The following is a 21,941-nucleotide window of genomic DNA, read 5'->3' on the forward strand; positions in this document are numbered from 1 at the left end:
TCATATATTTTTTTCCAAAATATAGTCCGGCCCCCCACAAGGTCTGAGGGACAGTGGACCGGTCCCCTGCTGAAAAAGTCTGCTGACCCCTGCCCTATGTTGTGGAATTCCCTCCCCACAGAGGTGTGTCTCACATCTTCATTATATAGCTTTCAGCGAATTCTGAAGACACGCCCTTTAACCCTGGTTTTTGACACCTGATGTGCATGTTTTTAGGACTTTAAGTATTAATTGTTGAGCACTAACTGTTCCCAACCCTAACCCTGTGGAAAGCCATCTAATTAGACTTTAATTTGATTTTGACCTGTTTTTAGGAGGTACTTTAATTATTGTTTGATTTTATGCTAATGTTATATATCTGATGTTAGCCGCCCTGAGCCTGACCGGCCAGGGAGGGCAGGATATAAATAAAAGATGATAATGATGATGATGATGATGATGATGATGATGATGAGCCTGTCCTGGGACCTTAAGGTGAAGAAGAAGAAGAAGAAGAAGAAGAAGAAGAAGAAGAAGAAGAAGAAGAAGAAGAAGTACAACTACAACAACAGGATGTGATAGTTGCAACTATGGTAGAACAGCAACTTTAGGTATGGAAATCTGATGGAATTAAAGGAAACACTCCACTAACAAAACAGCAGACAAAGCAAACAGACCAAAAAACCCCAAGATGCTCATAAGGCCAGAGGGGAGAAAAGATAAATGCATTCCCTGAATTTCTGGCATATTTTCATTAAATTGTATTGTTCAAAGACTGCACTACTGAAAAAATAAATACATTGACTAAACACTTTGATGGAACTTAATTTTCAAGTCCAAGTAAGAATGCCTGCGCATTCACACTGTAGGACTAAAATTAGTATAAATATACAAGGTTGATGCTGTATTTGCTTATGAAAATTGCAACTGGAAGGTGAATGCTTTTAGGTAATGAAGAATAAGGCTACTACAGCTAGCTCATAAGCAGATAAATTATTCAGCTGCTACTTCTCCCTTTAAGCAAAATCATAGTACTTAATAAGACGAAAGTAATAATAATAAAAAAGGAAAGCACATGCCTTCTAAAACTACCTTCCTTGCTTATGCGGCACATATTGTATTAAGACTTTCCTCCCCAGGCCGTGAAAAGGAGGGTACAACTTAATCACCATCAGAAATAAAAAAATGTTGCTGATAGTTCTCCCTTGTCCTCTGTTAAATCAGGCTTCATCTTTAAGTTCTTAACTTACTAAAAAGAAGATATTTGGCTCAGGGAATGTCTTAGGAATGTGAATTGGGTGAATAAACTACCTCAGAATATACCGTATTTTTCGTCCTATAGGGCGCACCAGCCCATAGGACGCACCTCAGGTTTTTTTTTGGGGGGGGGGAATGAATAAAAAAAATTATTCACCCCCCAGCCGCGGCTGCCGCCCCAAGCCTCGCGCGCCGGGCGGGACCTCCCGCCAGGCGCGCAAGGCTTGCGGACACCCGCCCGAAGCACGGGGAGCCCTCTGGAGGGCTCCCTGTGCTTCGGGCGGCAGGCTGCCGCCCCAAACCTCGCGCGCCCGGTGGGACCTCCCGCCGGGGGCGCAAGGCTTGCGGATGTCTTCCTGAAGCCTGGAGAGCGAGAGGGGTTGGTGCACACCGATGCCTCTCGCTCTCCAGGCTTCAGCAAAAGCCTGCATTCACCCCATAGGACACACACACACATTTCCCCTTCATTTTTGGAGGGGAAAAAGTGCGTCCTATGGGGCAAAAAATACGGTACATTTGATTTTTAAAAGGAGCAAATTACTCTTGCTTTGTTCTCTCTGTATACTCTCTGTCAGAGTTTGTGGACATTTAATCCCTTTGCTCTGAAGACCTCCTTTTCAAGAAGATGGCAAATAACTTTCATTGTCACCCTACAAAACTATGATGACATTTGCACCACTATAACATGCCTGGTGGTATCTAAATTTACTGGAACTTGCTTTATATTTGAAGTTGTTTTAACTGTTTTTATGGATGCAATTGTTTTGTATATGGCTTTACTTGTATTGTGAAATTGCTTTGAGATGTTCATAGAAAGCAATTCTTAAATGAATCGCCACCATCATCATCACTGTGGGCCTTCCCGCCCCCCCTTACATACTGCTGTCTGCCATAATAATTTACTTTGAAATACCCTGTCCACCCCAGTTGTTTTCAAAGCCAAGAAGGTGTTGCCAACAGCTCAAAAAGAAGAGATACAGGCCAGCTTCTCCTGAAAAGTCCTTTGGGGGATTTGCAAAGCTTGCCTCAAAAGGAAGCATCCCAAGATTTCCCCTGCTTCACATATCCCCACTAGCTTCCCCCATCCCACTGGCTCTGACGTATGGAGCCAAAGGTTCAAAAAGGTACATGCCAATAGCTGTCCATGTGTAGGTGCAGGTGGCACTGTGGCCTAAACCACTGAGCATCTTGGGCTTGTTGAACGGAAGGTCGGCGGTTTGAATCCACGCAACGGGGTGAGCTCCCGTTGCTCTGTCCCAGCTTCTGCCAACCTAGCAGTTCAAAAGCACACCAGTGCAAGTAGATAAATAGGCACCACTGCGGCAGGAAGGTAAATGGCATTTCTGTGCACTCTGGCACTCATCACGGTGTCTTGTTGTGCCAGAAGCGGTTTAGTCATGCTGGCCACATGACCCAGAAAGCTGGCTGTGGACAAACATCAGCTCCCTCAGCCTGAAGTGAGATGAGTGCCACACCCCATAGTTGCCTTTGACTGGACTCAACCATCCATGGTCTTTTACCTACCTTTTCCTACCTGCTTCACACAATGAGGAAATCTGTGTAATCCACATTCCCTGCAAGCATGCAAATGCTCCTTTTCAGGTCCTTGACTCTATATGCAAAGGTCAGGGTGGTGTCTGTGGGGCACAGTGATCTTGGTTTTGGAACCTGGAGGCATAGTCTCCCTCTCCCTTCCAATATTTATTCTATACCTAGAAGGAGTTTGTGAAAGGGGCTATGGCCCTGTGGTGTTCATTGTGATATAGAATCAACTCAAAGGGGAAATAAATTCTCACCCTCTCCTCTACAAATATTTATAGCAGGAAGTAAAACAGATAGGATACTAATGACGTCTGCCCTTAAAATATCACCTTAAGTTTCCCTAGAACAGCAGCCCACTGCTTGTTCCCATATAATTAAAACACTAAACTACATTCATTCCTTAAACATGGTAATAAATTGTTCAAACATCCTTCATAGCGGCAGTTAATTCAAGCCGTCTGACAGGTTAGCGAGTGTTTTAATTATATGGGAACAAGTAGTGGAATATTGCTGTTTTGAGGGAGTGTCTGAAGGGCAGAAATCATTAGTGCCCTGCATATTTTTTTATTATAAATATTTGGAAAAGAGTGGATAAGATCTTTTCCCTCTGTAAAGAAGTTTATGTATTGAAATTACATGTATTGAGCCAGTAGAACTAGGACATGACTTGCTACGTATATATCAGTTTCCTATGTTCCTACTGTGTTGGTAATTGTGTGCAGAGGAAGAGATCCATGCAGCTATTTTCCTTGCAACAAATGATGCTGCTGGAGGTGTGCCGAGGCTTAGAGGTCTTCAAATCTGTAGACCTTTCCTGTGCTTCTCCTGGTCTGCAAATGCTTTACCCTTTACACCAGTAACACTCCAGAATCATCCTGGAAAGGCACAGTATATAGCAACAAGCTTGGAGGGCATTCATGGCCTAGAAACATATATCAACTGGATGCTCAAAAGAAGTCTGAAATCCACAAGCAAGCCGAATCCAGTTAAATCATAGCTCACCAGGAGCTTTACAGATCTATACCTTCAAATCCCAAATGGTTTGGTGCTACCTGAACTGTCGGACTATTGTCAAAGATGTCTGGTAATAGCAGCTTTGTGAAGAACTTGTATTAGATTCTTTGTTGGGAGTTGCTAGTACTTCTATAATAATGTAGCCTTCCCTGAATTCCCTTTATTGAGAACTATGATACTGAAATGGGCTTAATCTGGCTTAATTTTGTAATGTTGGCAGATCTTTTGGCAAGCTTCTTCAGAACTTCATTTCCCAGTAGAACTGGGGGTGATTTTCAAAGAAGAGGAAAACACATGGAGTTTGGATACTCATGACAACGTTGTTGGGATTTGGGTGGGGACCATGTCTATTTAAGGTGGGGATATTTGACCACTTTTCACCAACTGTGGGATCCCACCCTTATCTTCCTGTGTCATGGAGAGGATTAACTAGCTGCCCATTTCAGGGGCTGAGTAGGAGGTACTTTTTTCTACCGACTCTTCACTTCAGGGTGGTTTGGGTTTTGATTTGGCTAATCAGCTGTTACAATTTGGCCACAACCAGCAGGTAATATAGGTAGCCAAGAGCAGGGAAAGGACGCCTGTGCAAGTACCTGCAGGCACCTAGAGTGTGAAGGGACAGTTGCCTGACCTACCTCTCATTGCTGGCTGTAATGATGGAGGGAAGGGGGTGGACCTTGGCCCGTGGAGGCTTTGACCTGCAAAATGGTACCCAGGGCAGATGGGCAGGAGGTGGGAAAGACTCCTCAACTCACCTTTTGTTATGCTACCTATGAAGGGCATGTATCAACCAGATAGCTGAAATGGCAACTTGAGCCAGGGTGGTATTAACAGCTGTTTGGAATTGGAACAGACTCCATTGGGAGGTGGTGGACTCTCCTTCTTTGGAGGTTTTGAGCAGAGGTTGGATGGCCATCTGTCATGGATGCTTTAGTTGAGATTCCTGCATTGCAGGGGATTGGACTAGATAACCCTCGAGGTCCCTTCTACCTCTACAATTCTGATTCTTTCATACCCACTTCAGTTCCAATGATGTGCTGAACCCAAGAGGGTGCCCACACTTAGCCTTGTGTGTTATTCATGTTGTAGTTTTTGTCCTGTCAGTTAATAAACTAGCGACTCTTAGCCCAAGAACATGCTTCATGTCTTCCTTCCTGGTCGAGGACAAATTTATTTGCATCCTCCATTCAGTCCTATTAGTATCAAGCAGAGCTCTGCAAAATGTGAAACATCTTGCAGTGGACTCCTGCTTTGTGAAGATGTGTTTGGAGGCTACGTCACTATGCGGTTAAAAAAAAAAAGGAATGTAGGAATGCATACGTCAGAAGGTGAAATGAAGCACTTAAATAAAGCTTGAACCAAGACACTCAGAAATATTTAAAGAGTTCAAATTGTGAACTTTTGACATTGCTTTGAAGGTAATGTAATCTATCACAGTATGAGTTCCTCTCAGAGTAAGCTCACAGGCTCACTTCAAAGGATTTTTGCAGGCAATTCTCAAGAAAAAAATACTAGGAATTGCTTATTGACTATTTTAAACCTGCAGCCCTACAATCACTTACCTAGAAGTAAACTAAGTTGGACTTCCTACTGAGTAGACATGAGTGGGATTGCACTATAAGGCTGCAATCCTATGAACACTCACCTGGTCTAGGACTCATTGGACTGGAGGTAGACATAGATGGGAGGAGCTCCACTTATGCAGTGGTATTTCAGAGCTATTCCTCTCCCTCTTAAGTACCATGCATTCACCCCAAAAGCTGCACCTGGGGTTGAGGGGCCCATTGGAATGGTATGTGATGAGACATGGTGGACAATAGTAGGAAAAAATTGGCAGGGCCACCTTCCACTATGTTCTTTTCCACTCACACAAAACATTTCCAAATTCAAGCCATTCAGCACAGTGGGGCTTACTTCTGATTAAGCATGCATAGCCTTGCACTGTAAATAAATTTGTACGTAAATTAAGCATCTAAATATTAAGATGTGTTAAATGGTAGAGCTATTATTCCTACATGATAGTGAAGAGTAGTTGCTCATGGAATTACTAGCTTTCCTATAGCGTGAACTGCTCAGCAGTGGGAAAGAGTTCTATCTGAGAAATCTACTTTTGCCCAAATGTAAGAGCCTGTCACAAAATAACAAAACAAGTGACATAATATAACAGTACCACACACATGCACAAAACAAAACTCTAGCAACTACTCTTTCCCTTTCCATTCATCTGTATCAAATTGTTTAAGCTCCATCAAAGGGCTCCCAAAATCTCCGGTTGTCTGTCAGTAGCTCACCTCAGAAAAAACCTATCCACAGTTTACTTCAAAAAGTGGTCTTCTGAGTACATTCAGCTCCACAGTATGGGTTCCATTTCCCCCTGCTTTATATTACAGTCATTCTGACCAGTTCAGTTCATCATGACTTGGAATAACTTCATAGCAGCGCTGATTTGCACAAAACAAATTATTACAGTGAGCCAATATTAGTCAAGGGTTTATAATCCATAGGATGGTTGAAAAGTCAAGAACATAATCTCTGAATGTGATTGGTTTGGTTCAAGCTTTCCCTGCTCCACAAGGTTCCTTAAATATCCCTGCAAGTGTCAAAGATACAAATTATTGGGGGCAGCAGCAATTGCTACTAGTGAAATTTCCTGCCATTTTGTCTCTTCACGTGACTAAAGACATGATTCAGATCAAACTACCCCTGTAAAGTACTGAGTTGCAAATGTAGACAATGGTGTTCAGACAACAGTTCCAATTTTAACATCCTTTGGGTTCCAGGTAAAAATTTATATCTTCTCCCAGACACCTGATGGATTATGATGATATGCTGGATGATACATTTTGCTGCCAAAGCTTTTAGTGGTTTACAAAGATTCATTAACAATCATGTACGACACCTTCTATTACATGAAATCTTAAATAATATGTACAATGCAAAAATAATAATGACATGTGTAACTCAGTATCTCAAAGCCAAATAGTCCACATATTCTTGAAATATGTCCCTGAAAACAACTCTCTATACTTGTGCTGGTGTGGTCCCAACGGAACTCCAACAATGAGATACCTGGATTTCAATCTGTGTTTTGTGAATCTACTTCTTCTGGTTGGCCCAAAAAGGAATTATACAATGGCAATTCAATGCTCCACCAAATAGGCCAGCTCCAACCTTAGAATGGCACTTGGCTCTTTTTTGAAAAGGCCATCAGACATATGGACTTATTTCAGGAATATTTGGACTGCTTGGGTTTGAGATACTGAGTTACGCATGCCATTATTATTTTAGCATTGTATATATTATTTAAGATTTCATGTATTAGAAGGTGTTGAAATATAAAAAGTTGTTGAAATGCCGTGCATTATTCTTAATGATTTTTTATAAACCACACACAGAGTTGTTTAGATAGTGATTTATATCTCTGTATTGCTTTGGTGTGGTGTTGAGCCCAAGCTTTTTGTGCTATTTTACTCCACAGCACTTTTTCAGGGTAGAGTGCTTTTTCTTGGCAAGATCTTGGTGCAAAATCTTGCAAGATCACAGCACCCAAAATGGTATCATGCATGTCAACTCCCCTTGACATACACCATATGTGTTGCCTTCTTGTGATTACAAATATCTATTTGTTATGAAACCAGTCTACCAAAAAATTCTGCTGGCCTCTGTCTGACTCTCCATTCTTTGCATATTGAATGCTCCAATGCGGGAATCACAGGTGCCAAGGGCACTGGGAAAATAATTTCCCCCATGATGCATGAATCTGGGACATACTGTTTCCAAGGTACCTGATATCATTCAGTTGCCCTGGGAAAACTAATTGACTTCAATGGAACTTAGTAGGTGAAATTCATCTAGCTCTTTCTTTGTCTAGCACATTGTGAGCTCAAGCTGCTGTTATTCCTGAGTCTCCTCTAAAATCCAAGTCATGTACAACAAAACCTTGGCAGCTCCTCCAGCTATAACCTCTGAGATCCTCTTATTCTTAAAAATAAGACAAGTGCCTTCAAAGTCAAGAGGCAATTTCTTCTTCAGCAATTGCAGATGAAATCACACCCTGCAATGAAAATGTGACGTTTCAGGAGAATGAATATACTTCTTGTTGAGTTCTTAACATTCACATATTCTCATATTCAATATTTCTTCAGATGCAACTGAAACACCAAGTTCTTCTAAAATTACAGTGGTGTCCTGCATATCTGGTATGACCTTCAATCTTTCAGAGGAGAATGTAATGGTCTCCACTCCCCTCAGGACCATTTCATTTCCATCTTCAGTCTTTAAGTGGTGAGGAAAACCTCTAGTCTTTCAGTCAGTAGTATACTGTAGTAGCAAATTCAGAAGTGCAGGGTCCATAGCCTGTCACAATCACCTCCTTTTCCTATGGGATGGATGTACCTGCCCCATGAAGGCAGAAGTACCAGCAACATCAGTTTATCACCATAGCTCAGTAGTACAGCACATGCTCTGTGGACAAAAAGTCCTGGTTTCAGGTCCTGGTATCTCAAGCTATAAGGATCAGGTAGTAGATTTTGTAAAAGATCCCCAGGGAGACTCTGCCTGATTGAGTAAATACTGGGCTAGGTGTACAAACTGTCTGACTTGGACCGTCCTTGGTTCCCTGGGTTCACTAAACAATACCAGAAGGACACTGTAGGAAGAAGAAACAATATTAGTCTGTATGAGAGGAATGGGAAGTTTCAATATGCAACTGTCTTTGAAAAGTCCTTGTCCCTGTTTCAGCTATCTTTGGACATCAGCAACCAGTGGGATACTCTTCATTGTAGCACAGTCACAACACAGCAATAAAGACAAGGAACTCCTTGGGGTTACTGTGGTAACCACAACTATTAAATCCATATCTGTTCAAAGAATTCTGGGGAAATATTTGCACCAGTTTCTCTAGGGAGTGTTAGGACAGACACATCTGGGTCTAAAATCGAAGTGATTTTCAAAAAGGGTGTTGTTTTTTATTATGGTGGTGATGGTTTCTGTCTCTCCTTTCCTCCCACTGGAGCCTGAGAATGAGAGCCATGCTTAATTTCTGCTTGATGCCAAAGATGTGGTGTGCAAGAATACATTTAAAGCACATTGCTACTGCCCCGCCTGCCCCCCAAGAATCCCAGGTACTGAAGTTTATCCCTCAAAGAGCTACAGTTCCCAGCACCTTTACCAAATGACAGTTCCCATGACACTATTTCTTGGGGGGGGGTGTACTTTAAATGTATGGTGTACAATGGTACCTCGGGTTACAGACGCTTCAGATTACAAACGCTTCAAGTTACAGACTCCATTAACCCAGAAATAGTACCTCGGATTAAGAACTTTACTTCAGGATGAGAACAGAAATCGCGTGGCGGTGGTGTGGCGGCAGCGGGAGGCCCCATTAGCTAAAGTGGTACCTCAGGTTAGAAACAGTTTCAGGTTAAGAACAGACCTCCAGAACGAATTAAGTTCTTAACCCGATGTACCACTGTATATGCAACAGGAGTCTCTCCTCAAGTGGTTTTACTCTAATTGTCTCACCCATGTGAGTGTACATTTCCCTATTTCCCCTTAATTTGTCATATTATTGTATCCTTATGTGCCTTCCTTCCTCTTGGTTGTTTGAAAATAAATTTTCAGATAGTATTATTTATTATTAATGTTAATGTCTCATTTTAATAGGGTTACAGTTGTGTGAAAGCAGCCGAATTATTCCTAAAACAGGTAATTCCAAGGAAGAACAGCTGCTTGAAAGCTGCCCATTCTGTGCTCCCTTGGTGACCAAAAGTTAGCTGATAAAACCTCTCTCTGACTGTGAGCACAGGAAGGAAAGCAGCTCTGCAGAGCTTGTGGTGGGGAAACAACAACAACAACCACCGCCCATCTGGCTGGATTTCCCCAGCTACTCTGGTCAGCTCCCAACCGAATATTAAAAACACAATACAGCATTATTAAAAACACAATACAGCATTATTAAAAACACAATACAGCATTAGTCAGTAAAAGCCCCCGAAGGCATGAGTTCTCTCTTCCTCACCTATTCACCTACCCACCTTGCTGTTTAGCCTCTGAATTAGCAAACTACAGTAAAGACTGGTTGAAGGACACTGGCAGCATTTTCCGTTCATTTCTTCCTCTTCCCTTCATGCCTGGCACATGTTGTTCATGGCAAAGCCTCACTGCCACAAGCATACAATAAAAGATGCTGGAAAAATGCTGATTGGTTTCAGTGGAGTACAGAGCTGTCACGACTCATCAAAGTAATACGAAACTTTCTGGGTTTCATGGGATGTCTCTAGCATTCCGGATTTTTCTTCACAGCCATCCAAATCTGCTACCAGCAAAGAACTCCTTGTTAACACAGTTTGGTCTTGAGCTTGTTTGCCGCTGTTGCGCTGTGCTCAGAAGAGAAGTCAGGCTCTCCAAGCAGGGATTCTGTCAAATACCAGTAGCACCCAACCTTCAAGCTAGAAGACCTGGGTCAGGGCAGGCTTCAGATTTGGGTGAGGCCTTTTGGGCAGGAAACAACTAGCTGGCTCTGTTTAGCTCTTGCAGTGCCTTCTCTTGTCCTATTCCCACACTAAATTTGTCCATCTTTCAGCCAGAAGCTTCCTTTGCATGGTTTTTCGAAATCTGATATGGTTAATCTTAAGTAAATATAGGAGGGATATTTTTAGTATATTTTTAGACCAAAGACTCCTCAAGTTGTAGGGAGGTTATATTGAGCATTCATCCTGATTTGCTTGCACAAAGCTTACATTGAGGCTAGACCATGTCCAGTCTTTATTGACTGAGCATTCATTCTGATTTGTTTGCAGGGAGGTTATAGGACAATGAGCATCAATCCTGATTTCATCTTGGTCAAGGACCACAACCCCACCGCCATATGAAATGACCTGGACCCTGTGATCATCACCTGAAGCCCTTCTTCATGAGCTCCCTCCCCCCCCGGTGGGAACCCAGAGGGTGTCAACTAGAGAACAAGTGGTGGCTCCATTTGTGGAATATTCTCCCCATGGAGGCTCACCTGGTGCCATCATTACACATCTTAAGAGCCAGGCAAAAACATTCCTTTTTTCGCCAGGCCTTTAGCTTTTAATTACCTATGGCCTTTTTGTGTGAATGGGATTTTTAAATCTTTTTTTAATGCAATTGTTTAAATTTTTCTCTTAATACTGGTTTTAATGTATGTATTTTTTACATGCCACCCCAACCTCCAAGTGCTGTGAGATTCCAGGGGTACCAGGCGTGCTTACCGGGATCTGTGTTTCCTTTTAGATAATGAGGCACAAAGGAGGCTGTGGTATCTTTGAGGCATATGATTTATTTACACACCATGAGGCCCTGAACCTGGGATGGAGGGCTGCATAGAATTTCACCCCACCTCTCTCTGGCACAGAGAAATCAGTTTCTGTGTCTTCATTACAGCCTATCCCAGCCAGCCCACCTGCTGTTCTCCTTACTTTTTCTTCATTATCCCTGCTAACACGGTGAAAACTAACGCTTCCCAGCCCACGTCATTCAAAACTGAAATCCAAAAACCTCCTTGTCTCTGTCCGCTAACGCATAGCTGAAGGAGGGGCTTGCCAAACTGCTAGGTTTTTTTTCCTGTTTGCTTATATCAGACAAAATGTAACCCTACACCAAAGCAAGTGGTCTTCTGTCTTACTAACTTCTTCTTTGGCGATCACTCGTAGCCAAATAAGATGGTCTTCCATAAACAGTGGAACAGTTAATACAGAGCTTGACATATATACCCCTCCTCTTTTGCAGGTGTAAATTCTGCTAGGTAGCCAGTTCATGTGAATGAAGTGGTTCCAGCATAAGTCCCCCTTCCCCAGTCCCATGCCTGTCACTCCCCTGGAATGCCACCCCCCTTTTTACGGATTATGCTGGTATGCTGGTATGGGATCTGCCTTGGGGGGATCTGTTCTATAGGATAAGTCCTAATGATTTTTAGCCTCCTGATGTTCTGGACCATTAATCTGCAATTCATATGCAGAGGACAATTATGCCTTTAGTTTACCCAGAATGGAGCGCAAGACTCCACACTTCCTTCAATTTGGATTTTTCTTTTATGCTACTTGCATTTTCAACCACTTCCTTCTCCTTTCGCCCTCCACCCTGAATTCTGAACGATGGCTGAGATTTGCAGCCCTGTGGTGCTAAAATCCATTATCAAATATGCTTCACTAGCTCAGCTTCAGCACTCAGAGGTGGAAGGTACTGGGAGGGGGCAGGAAAACAAAAAACAAATGTGCAGCTCCCTAGTTGGATAGAAACTGGTGAGGCATACAGTAAATGCATAATAAATTCAAAAGCCATTTGACAAGCTAGGAGGAAGTATGTGAGTGTTGTGTAAAAGGCATGCATTCATTTCTGCTTTGCTAGTGGCCTCCTGCGCTGCAGTTTGAATACCAGGGAAAAATAAATAGATGTAATTGTGCACATAAGGTCTGCATTTACCAGCTTTCCAACACTGCGTTTTTGTAACGGCTCCTGCGATTCGGCTAGTTAGCAAGGGCAACCAACACTTTTAACATACTGTATAAGCAACAGAAGTAAAATATCAAAATTCGGGATTTGTGACTAGAGGATAATGCACTGGCTTCCCCCCCCCCCCAATCTTGCCGTGTCCTTTGGGAGAAATCTGGGGTTTATGAGGAAGGCAGCTTAAAAGAAATCCCTCAAACCTCTTACAATATAATGCAAATGCTCATGGATGCTTTAGCTGAGATTCCTGCATTGCAGGTGGCTAAACCAGGTGACCCTTAGGGTCCCTTCCAACTCTACAATTCTATGATTCTAGGATACCTACCATTATGGCTGCTCAGAGCCATTTGGACACATTTGCATTTCTTGAAGGCAGGGCCAAAAAGACTGCTCAATAACAATAGTGCTTGGTTAGCGCAATTTGGCTTTCCAATTTGGATTTTGAGTGCTCAGATGCAGATCTCTCATATCAGTTCTTAGCTGTGCACCTTAGCTATGTCTTCTGCATTGCAAAGGGTTGGACTAGATGATACTTGTGGTCCCTTATAACTCTGCTAAGGTCTGATGTATGGGAAAGCACGTTTCTCTGCCCTTGCAGTTTGCTGATGAGGAACCAGGCAGTCACAAAGATACGTGCTTGGTTTGAATCACAGGCTATTCCAGGGCCTGAATCTTTTTCGTCTTCTTCTTTGGCAATCACTCCTAGCCGAGTAAGATTGTCTTCCATAAACACAGTTTTAACAATGAGTCTGTAAGTGACTGTGGAGGCCAATTCTGGATCCACATGTCCTTCCACAGTGGGACATTGGTTTCCGGGCGGGAGTTGATCACGGTGTGGATTTGCCAAGCATGCCTTCTTCTTAGCATGTTTCTCCCTTGCATCCTGAGTTTGAGTGTCTTCAAAGCCCATGACACCTTTGGTAAAGGCTGTTCTCCAACTGGAGCGCTTGCAGGTCAGTGTCTCCCAGTTGTCAGTGTTTATACTACATTTTTAAAGATTTGCCTTGAGACAGTCTTTAAACCCCTTTTGTTGACCACCAGCATTACGCTTCCCATTTTAAAATTCGAAATAGAGTAGTTGCTTTGGAAGACGATCATCAGGCATCTGCACAACATGACCAGTCCAACAAAGTTGATGTTGAAGAATCATTGCTTCAACACTGGTGGTATTGGTGCCAGTTGTAGCCAATAGATTTCTATTCTTAAAAAACTAGGAAAAGTCACTTTCGTCCTTAACCAAGCATTTCTCCACTTCACAATTACCATCATCAGAGGGGAAGAGAAGTGTCTGGTTCATGGTCTGTGCCCCATCCCACATGTTCCCATCCCCTCTTTCCTGTAGATCCCCACAAGTTGGGAGCTGATGTTTTCAGCAGGGTGCCTCTTCTTCTTGAGTCAGCTCCCCAGACTATTTTGATCCTGGTATTCCAGGGGTTCTAATAGTGAAGCCAGACTATGTGATTATTTCAGGCTTCCAGCTGCAGACATTCAGCCCCCGACTTGCTGGTGTGGATACAAGTAGGGAACAACAGGCTCATCCATGCTCTCCCTCATGTGATGATGCTTGTGAGAGTTTCAAGATAGTACTTGTTTGCTTTGTGTGCAGCAAAACCTAAGTCTAGTTTTATCTGCAATGTTGTTCCCTGCCAGAAAGATCTTGGGTAATTTTGTATAAGTGAGCATAGCATCGCTATGGCATTTTCTGCTGTTTCATGATTATTCCATTGTAATATATTTTGACCTCTTGCCCTTTGTTTAATATTCCAGTATGCTTAAGTTCACCCCTAAACAGACCAAATTCAGCTGGGACAACAAAGTTTTTAGAGCCTTGGCTTGGTATAAACATTATTATGCCAGCTTTGAAGAGAAAGTTGTGTATCTCCCTCTCATAGCAAACACAGAAGTCAGAGTATTCTGCTCTGGTCAGACCTCACCTGGAGTACTGTGTCCAGTTCTGGGCACCACAGTTCAAGAAGGACACTGACAAACTGGAACGTGTCCAGAGGAGGGCAACCAAAATGGTCAAAGGCCTGGAAACGATGCCTTATGAGGAACGGCTAAGGGAGCTGAGCATGTTTAGCCTGGAGAAGAGGAGGTTAAGGGGTGATATGATAGCCATGTTCAAATATATAAAAGGATGTCACATAGAGGAGGGAGAAAGGTTGTTTTCTGCTGCTCCAGAGAAGCGGACACGGAGCAATGGCTCCAAACTACAAGAAAGAAGATTCCACCTAAACATTAGGAAAAACTTCCTGACAGTAAGAGCTGTTCGACAGTGGAATTTGCTGCCAAGGAGTGTGGTGGAGTCTCCTTCTTTGGAGGTCTTTAAGCAGAGGCTTGACAACCATATGTCAGGAGTGCTCTGATGGTGTTTCCTGCTTGGCAGGGGGTTGGACTCGATGGCCCTTGTGGTCTCTTCCAACTCTATGATTCTAAGAAGCAAGCATCACAATGGAATGGCTTATCTCAGCCAATAAATTCCAATATTCTTAGTTTAGGATGCAGCTACAGCCTTTGACAGGTGAGTGGAAAGGGTTGGGTTTTAGGGGGGCTTCAGCCAGCAGGGTCCCTGGAGTCTTAACTTCCTTAAAAAATAAAAAAGCAAGTTCCTATTCTAGTTCAAAAGATACAAACTGAAATGTGAACTTCCACTCAACCACCAAAATTTATGTGAAATGACCTAGACTGGTTGGTAGTCCTCGCCTTACAGGGACTTTTTTAGCCAATGAGCAAAGTCAATAGACCTTTTGGGACATCAGCAGACAGAGCTAGGAAATTCTAGAGTGGTGTTTGTGTCCATCATGTGAGCTGAGTTAATTTATAAGTTTCAGCAGCAGTACATGTTCCTGCCTGCCCACTGTTCTTTCTGCGTGCACTTCCAGCAAAATATCCAGAAAATCAGAGGAGCACAGGATCTTGGTAGACATACACATCAAACCATTCCAGTGATGGTGATGATGACATGTAGCTTTTAAAAAATGCAAGTAATAATTAAAAGAGGCAGTATGGTGCAGTGGTTAGAGTGTCAGACTAGGATGTTAGAGATCAGGGTTCAAATCCCCACTTGGCAAGGAAGCTCCCTGGGTGACCTTGGGCCTGTCACCGCCTCTCAGTCTAGCCAATTCACAGAGTTGTGGCAGGGATTACCGGTAAATGAGGAAAAGAACCATGTGCTCCACCTTCAGCTCCTTGAAGAAAAAGGCAGTACAGTGGAACCTCGGGCTGCAGACGTAATCTGTGACAAAGGCATGTCTGCAACCCGCAGCGTTCGTAACCTGCAGTGTTGCGTCTGCACATGCATGAAGCACAATTTAGCACTTCTGCGCATGCTCAAGTGGTGAAACCCGGAAGTTAGCCTTTTCGGTACTTCCGGGTTTCCTCCGGTCTGCAGCCTGAAAACACATAACCCGGAGTGTCTGTAACCTGAGGTACCACTGTACATACAATGCAGCAAGCAAGAAAATAAATAAAATAAAACAACAACATATTTTACATTATATCTATATAGTAAATGCTATAATATAAGAGTGTAGATGCAGTTTATGATGCCATTTAAATGGGTTGGCTGTTATTTTCTAAATATAATGAGCTATACAATTTTAATTTTCCAGTGCTGCTGAACAGTGCAGTTTATTTGCTTAATTCATAGCCTGTTTCGAATCTGGTCATTCAAAGCATACTGTGATCACTTTTAAGAGAGTAAGGCTGCAATCCTAATCCCATTTACCAGGAAGTAAACCCACTGAATTCAACAGTACTTACTTTTAAGTAGGCATGGGTAGGATTGCGCTGCATATCACCAGGAAGAGAACTGAACACCACAACAAACTGCAGGGTCAGCACAATTAGAAAAAGAGTAACGTGGAATCTCTAGGAAGATTCCCCAAAGGCTGAACAACTTGGAGCTACAAGAAGAATCTGCTTATAGGACATGTTTATCTACTTAATTGAAAAGCACAATACCTCACTATTAACAGGGCTGGATGGAAGGAACATGGTGGAGAGCTGTCACTAGTCCTAGCACTTGATGACAGTCATGAGGAGTGTCCAGGCTAATCTGCTCGAGCTATATTGCTGTGTCCAGTATAGGAATTTGTTTGTACCTCTCCAGAAATGCAAACAAGGCTGCTTACTGTAATTAGGGTGGAATAGGTTCACTGGAGAAATCCATTACTCAAAGAGGATAATTAATGACCAAATTACCAAAATTAGATATGACATTGTTTCCGCAAGTTTAATTAAGCATGTGCGCACATGATTCTTTATAATGAGAAACCATTGGTCCACCTAGTTCCAAATTTTCTGATGGGCAATGGCTCTCCAGGATTTCAGACAGGGGTCTGGACCTACCTCAAGATGCCAGGGATTGAATTTGGGACTGCTCTCAGGCCCTTCGCAGCCAGCCTCCCCAGTTTCAATTAAGCCCAGTTTCTAGGATGGCCAATTCCTTCTTTGGATTCCCCCACCACTGTAGGGTTGTATTTAACATAGTGCTGAATAAGCAGATCTGTCAGCACAGGATATCTCCTTGTGCAATGGAACTTCACCCCCTTAAACTGTTCTGGGGATTCCCCAAACTCTTTATTGCAGATTAGGATATGGAGGCCTGCGGGGGCGGGCGGCGGGGGGTGGGAAGCAGAGTGAGGAAATCCCATTGTTCTAGCTATAATCACTACGCTGACAGAACTGTTTAGCTGAATGCCAGCTATGATCTTGAAATTGCAAATGACAACAGAATTGCCAACTCTTAAGTGCAGCTTTTATACTGACTTGCTGTGGGACAACATTTGCTGCCTATTGTCCATTTGGTGCCCTCAGTGTTGCAAGTCATCTGTACATCCTGCAAAAAAAGATTAATTTAATGGTAAATCATTGACATAACTCTTCTTTATATAGTCACCCGGGAACTCATTTTCCCAGGCTCAGCCTCTGAGATAGATGAAAGAACACATGAGGCAATTGTCTTTGAGAAAGAAACATGAAAGAAACTTTTCTGTCTTTCTTCCTTGAAGCTTCTTTTTCTGATTATGTTAGCATAAATGTCTTATTTAAGTTTTGGCTGACAAGACGGAACAGGATAAATGCATTCAAGATGGCTCCTATTGTGCTGGTGCCCCTCTTGCTACTTAATTTGTCACCAGCTAAGAAGGTTCCAGATTCACAGGAAGACTTCTCATGCAAGAACCTAGCCTATTCAATTCAGAGGGATGGCAGGTCTTTATAACTGTACAGGAAGGTTCTGGTGCTCCTGTGGAAGATACATCCATTTAGTTCACATCTCAGTGCAGACTGGCCTAATGACCTCATCCTGAATCACTGTGCAAACTGAAGCACAGCTATTGTTCAAAAATTCACTTCTCCAAATTTTGTGTTGCAGTATTTCAATTAACAAAATGCATGCAAATAGATCCGTGTTGGGTAAAAATGCACACAAATGCATTTATTCATAGTAGTATTTCTTATATCACAACAATAAAAGGTAAAGGTAAAGGACCCCTGGATGGTTAAGTCCAGTCAAAGGCGACTATGGGGTTGCGGCACTCATCTCGCTTTCAGGCCGAGGGAGCCGGCGTTTGTCCACAGACAGCTTTCCGAGTCATGTGGCCAGCATGACTAAACCACATCTGGTGCAATGGAACACAATGACAGAAACCAGAGCACATGGAAACGCCGTTTCCCTTCCCGCCACAGCGGTACCTATTTATCTATCTGCACTGGCATGCTTCCAAACTGCTAGGTTGGCAGGAGCTGGAACAGAGGAACGGGAGCTCAACTCATCACAGGGATTCGAAGCATGGACCTTCTGATCGGCAAGCCCAAGAGGCTCAGTGGTTTAGACCACAGCACCACTCGCGTCTCTTATCACACCAATATTCATATAGAGCGCAAGGCTGCTAACAACCTTAAAAACCCCAACAAAAACATGGGGAGAAACACATTATGTTAGGGGGGAAATGCTTGCAAAAATCCATATATTCGGAAAATGTGCATACAAAAATCTGTATAGTAAATGAATGCACACAAAAATGCTTATGCATTTTCATGCAGGCATTTATTTATTTAAAAAAGAAGATCACAAGCAGATGCAGAAATTGGGTGAACAGAGCAAAACCAAAATAGCATCAATGTTTCTATCCCTGCCTGTGACATTGCTTTTTTTTCTTCATCTCCCTGATAGAAGGGTGGATGAGCAAGATGATAATTCACTTGTGGAAACAGACATAAAGCTATTCAAATCATGATGGCTTCAGCAGAGCGGGGGTTGGGTGGGGGATTAGTGAATACCGGTATGTTGTTGATTCTATTTATCAGTCATGCCTTTTCCCATGGGCAAATCATTCCCTTCAGATTAGCACAGCAACAGCAGAGTGGAAAACCCATGACATAAAATCCAAAATGTAAAAATGTAAAAAAAGAAAAGACAGTGGAGAAATTAATCCTTGAAACACTTCTGCACAAATGCTACGGACTAGCTGCAGATGCATAATTTATTGCATTATTGCTGACCTTTCATAATTCATTAGTGACTTGGCTTTGCTCTACTTCATTCATAAGGTCAGCAGGAGCCTGTAGAATGTAATCTGAAGAATTTTTTTAATTCTGCCTCATTGAAATGGCCTTCATGCAACATCAGACTTGAGGGAAAGAGATGATTTTCATAGCAAAGGAAGTTTGACCGAGCTTTTCATTCCCTTTCTTCATATGCCTATAGAATATTTTTTCAACTGTCTTGCAACCTGCAAGGTTTTGCAGGAACACAAATAGAATATTGGGAATTATCCAACTAAACCGTCCCACCTGCCCAAGAATTATCACAAGTCTGCTTACCTTGCTAGATGGTGGTGTTGTGGCTGGATGGCAGGAGTGCCACCCTCCTTGCAAGGGCTTGGCCATGCCGATGGCACTGGATGGAGTCCTGCCCAGATGGGCGGGCCCTGCTGACCAATCAGTGTTGGCGGGGGGGGGGTGTCCACAGCACTGGCAGAGGAAGGGGGTACGGTCTGTCCCGGGTGTCATCCCTGGGGGGGGGGGGTGATATCACCGCCCTGCCCCCTGGGATGCTCACCGCAGGTGGCGGAGCCCCTGTGCTCACAGCCCTGCCCCCATGGGCGGGTGCACAGCTAGCTCCACCTCTGGTCTGCGGGTAATTTAAACTGCAGAGGGAGACCGCCCTTTCTCGCCCTTTGCTGGATTTCTGCAGCTGTCGTGCAAAAAAGACTATCATCATCACCATCACCTTCATCATCATCATCATCATCATCATCATTATTAACCATCTGCAATGGAGGGTTGGGGAAAACACCTAGAGCAGATTTAGGGAGCACACCAGGGGAGGGGAGGAAAAAAATTCCACTGTGCAAGCATAAATCCTTGTGCTGAGAGCACTACAGTGGTACCTCGGATTAAGAACTTAATTCGTTCTGGAGATCTGTTCTTAACCTGAAACTGTTCTTATCCTGAAGCACCACTTTAGCTAATGGGGCCTCCTGCTGCTGCCGCGCGATTTCTGTTCTCATCCTGAAGCAAAGTTCTTAACCTGAGGTAATATTTCTGGGTTAGAGGAGTCTGAAGCATATGTAACCCGAGGTACCACTGTATTTACTTAGTGCTACATTGAATACAACTACATTGAATACATTTGTCCTAACCTTCTTTCAAGGAACTCAGTGTTGCATGCAAGTTTACAGCCCCCCACGCCGTTGCTTTTTCCTCACTACTGTGAGGTGATTAAAGTGGACAGGCAGTGAAGGGCCCAAAGTCACACAGAGAGCAGCACTGCTGGGGCACTGAACGTAAATCTCAATCCTACATGCTAACCCAGGCTTTGCTAACCTGGTGCCTTCCAGATGGCTTGGGCTACAACTCCCATCAGCCCCAGGCAGTGCAGCACAAACTGTGGAGCACCATGTCTTTAAGCACCATGCTGTGGAATTCAATATAGTGCTAAGTGAGGTACATGCATGCTGAATAAGGTCCTCTCATTCAACAGCACTTTGATTCCTCTCCCTCTGCTGTACAGCCTCTAAACCTCTTCTGGGGCTTTCCCCAACCCTTCAGAGCTGATTTAGGGGGTGCAGGAGTAAGATGCAGGGAGGGAAGTCCCAGTGCATGAAGGCATCTCATTGCTTAGTTGGACTTCATTGAATCCCACCCCATCTGTACACATTTCAGGGAACCCTGGACCAATCAAGGCTCTCATTGTTTAACAATTAGCCAATCAGGTTTAATACCAGGACTTTTTTTCAGCCGGAACTTGCCAGAACTCAGTTCCAGCACTTCTTCAGTGGGCACCATTGCCATTATAAGAGAATGAGGGAGGCATTCATGGTGAATTCTGGCACCTCTTTTTCTAGCAAAATAGCACTGGCTAACACCATTTTTTTTAAAGAGAAGGAAATCCTGGCATATCTGCCCTTCTGTGGCGAATACAGTTGGTGTGTAAAGCAGACTGGGATGAGAACAAATGATAAGTACATAAAATACTGGCTCCCTGCATAAAAGAGCACGAGAAGAGAAAATATTGTTTTGTTTCAGGAGAAAGTGAGGGAGAGGTTCGTCTATTAGCACCCAATGGTGACCAAATTGCCCTGCCTTCTTATGCAAATAATTTCTGCTTAAAAGCCAGCTCATCTTTTTAAAAAATAATAATAATAATATTTGTCTGCCTGTTTTTCTTTTCTAGAACAAAAAAAACCCCAGAACAGACACCCCACCCCCTCAGGAGACACCAGCCCCAAAGTCCCCAAACTGGCAGAACCCCCTAAGCGCCGCTCAAGGTTAAACTCTTTAAATAGCCAGACTTCTACAGTTTGCTGCTGCGAGGCACATATGTGTGAAGTGTAATGCCCCACACACAGTCTGTGCAGTTTGGCTCCGCTCAGAGCGTTCTGTCAGCATTTCAAAGTTCTTGGAATCCACCTCAGCAGTTCCTGGGCTGCCACATGTGGTGCCTCACAAACAACTTCCAACCGCAACTGTCACTTCGGTCTAAATAAAGAACATTCATCATCATAATCCACCATGAAAACAGGTCAGCATCCCACCTTCCCTGCCCAAATCTAAAATAGTATAATGTCTTAGCTTTCAGAGATCAAGATGGGAAGGAAGGTGGACAAGCAGGAGCTGGCGTTTAGGGCATGTTTTTTTGTGCCAAGTATATTATTCATTATTAGCCAGGCAGATAAGTGGCTGGCAGGAGTGGAGAAATTCAGAGAAATGCTTCGCCTTTGCTGTAACAGAATAATAGCAACATGGTTTGGGCCATGAGGTGTGTTTTTTCTTGCCTAGGCAACCAGGGGTGTTCGCACAGTGGCGTAGCGTGGGTTGTCAGCACCCGGGGCAAGGCAAGTAATTTGCACCCCCTAACCCATGGATTTGCGCCCCCTAACCCGTGGATTTGCGCCCCCTAACCCTAACCCCCGGATGTTGCGCCCGGTGCAGCCGGCCCCCCCTGCACCCCCCACGCTACGCCACTGTGTTCGCATGTTACATTCTGTGTACGCAGTGTCTGAGCTGTATAAACCAGCAAGCCTACACCCTTTCACACAAACACTTGTACATGTGTACAGGCAGCTTGTAGTTGCAGTCAGCCTTTTGGCAGGTGTACCAAGTGATAACTTAGATTTGTCTCTAGGTAGCAAAAAAATCTAGCTATAAAAGGACGCTTTTATCAG

This window comes from Podarcis cretensis (assembly GCF_951804945.1).
Source record: "Podarcis cretensis genome assembly, chromosome: 2".
Classification (NCBI taxonomy): Eukaryota; Metazoa; Chordata; class Lepidosauria; order Squamata; family Lacertidae; genus Podarcis; species Podarcis cretensis.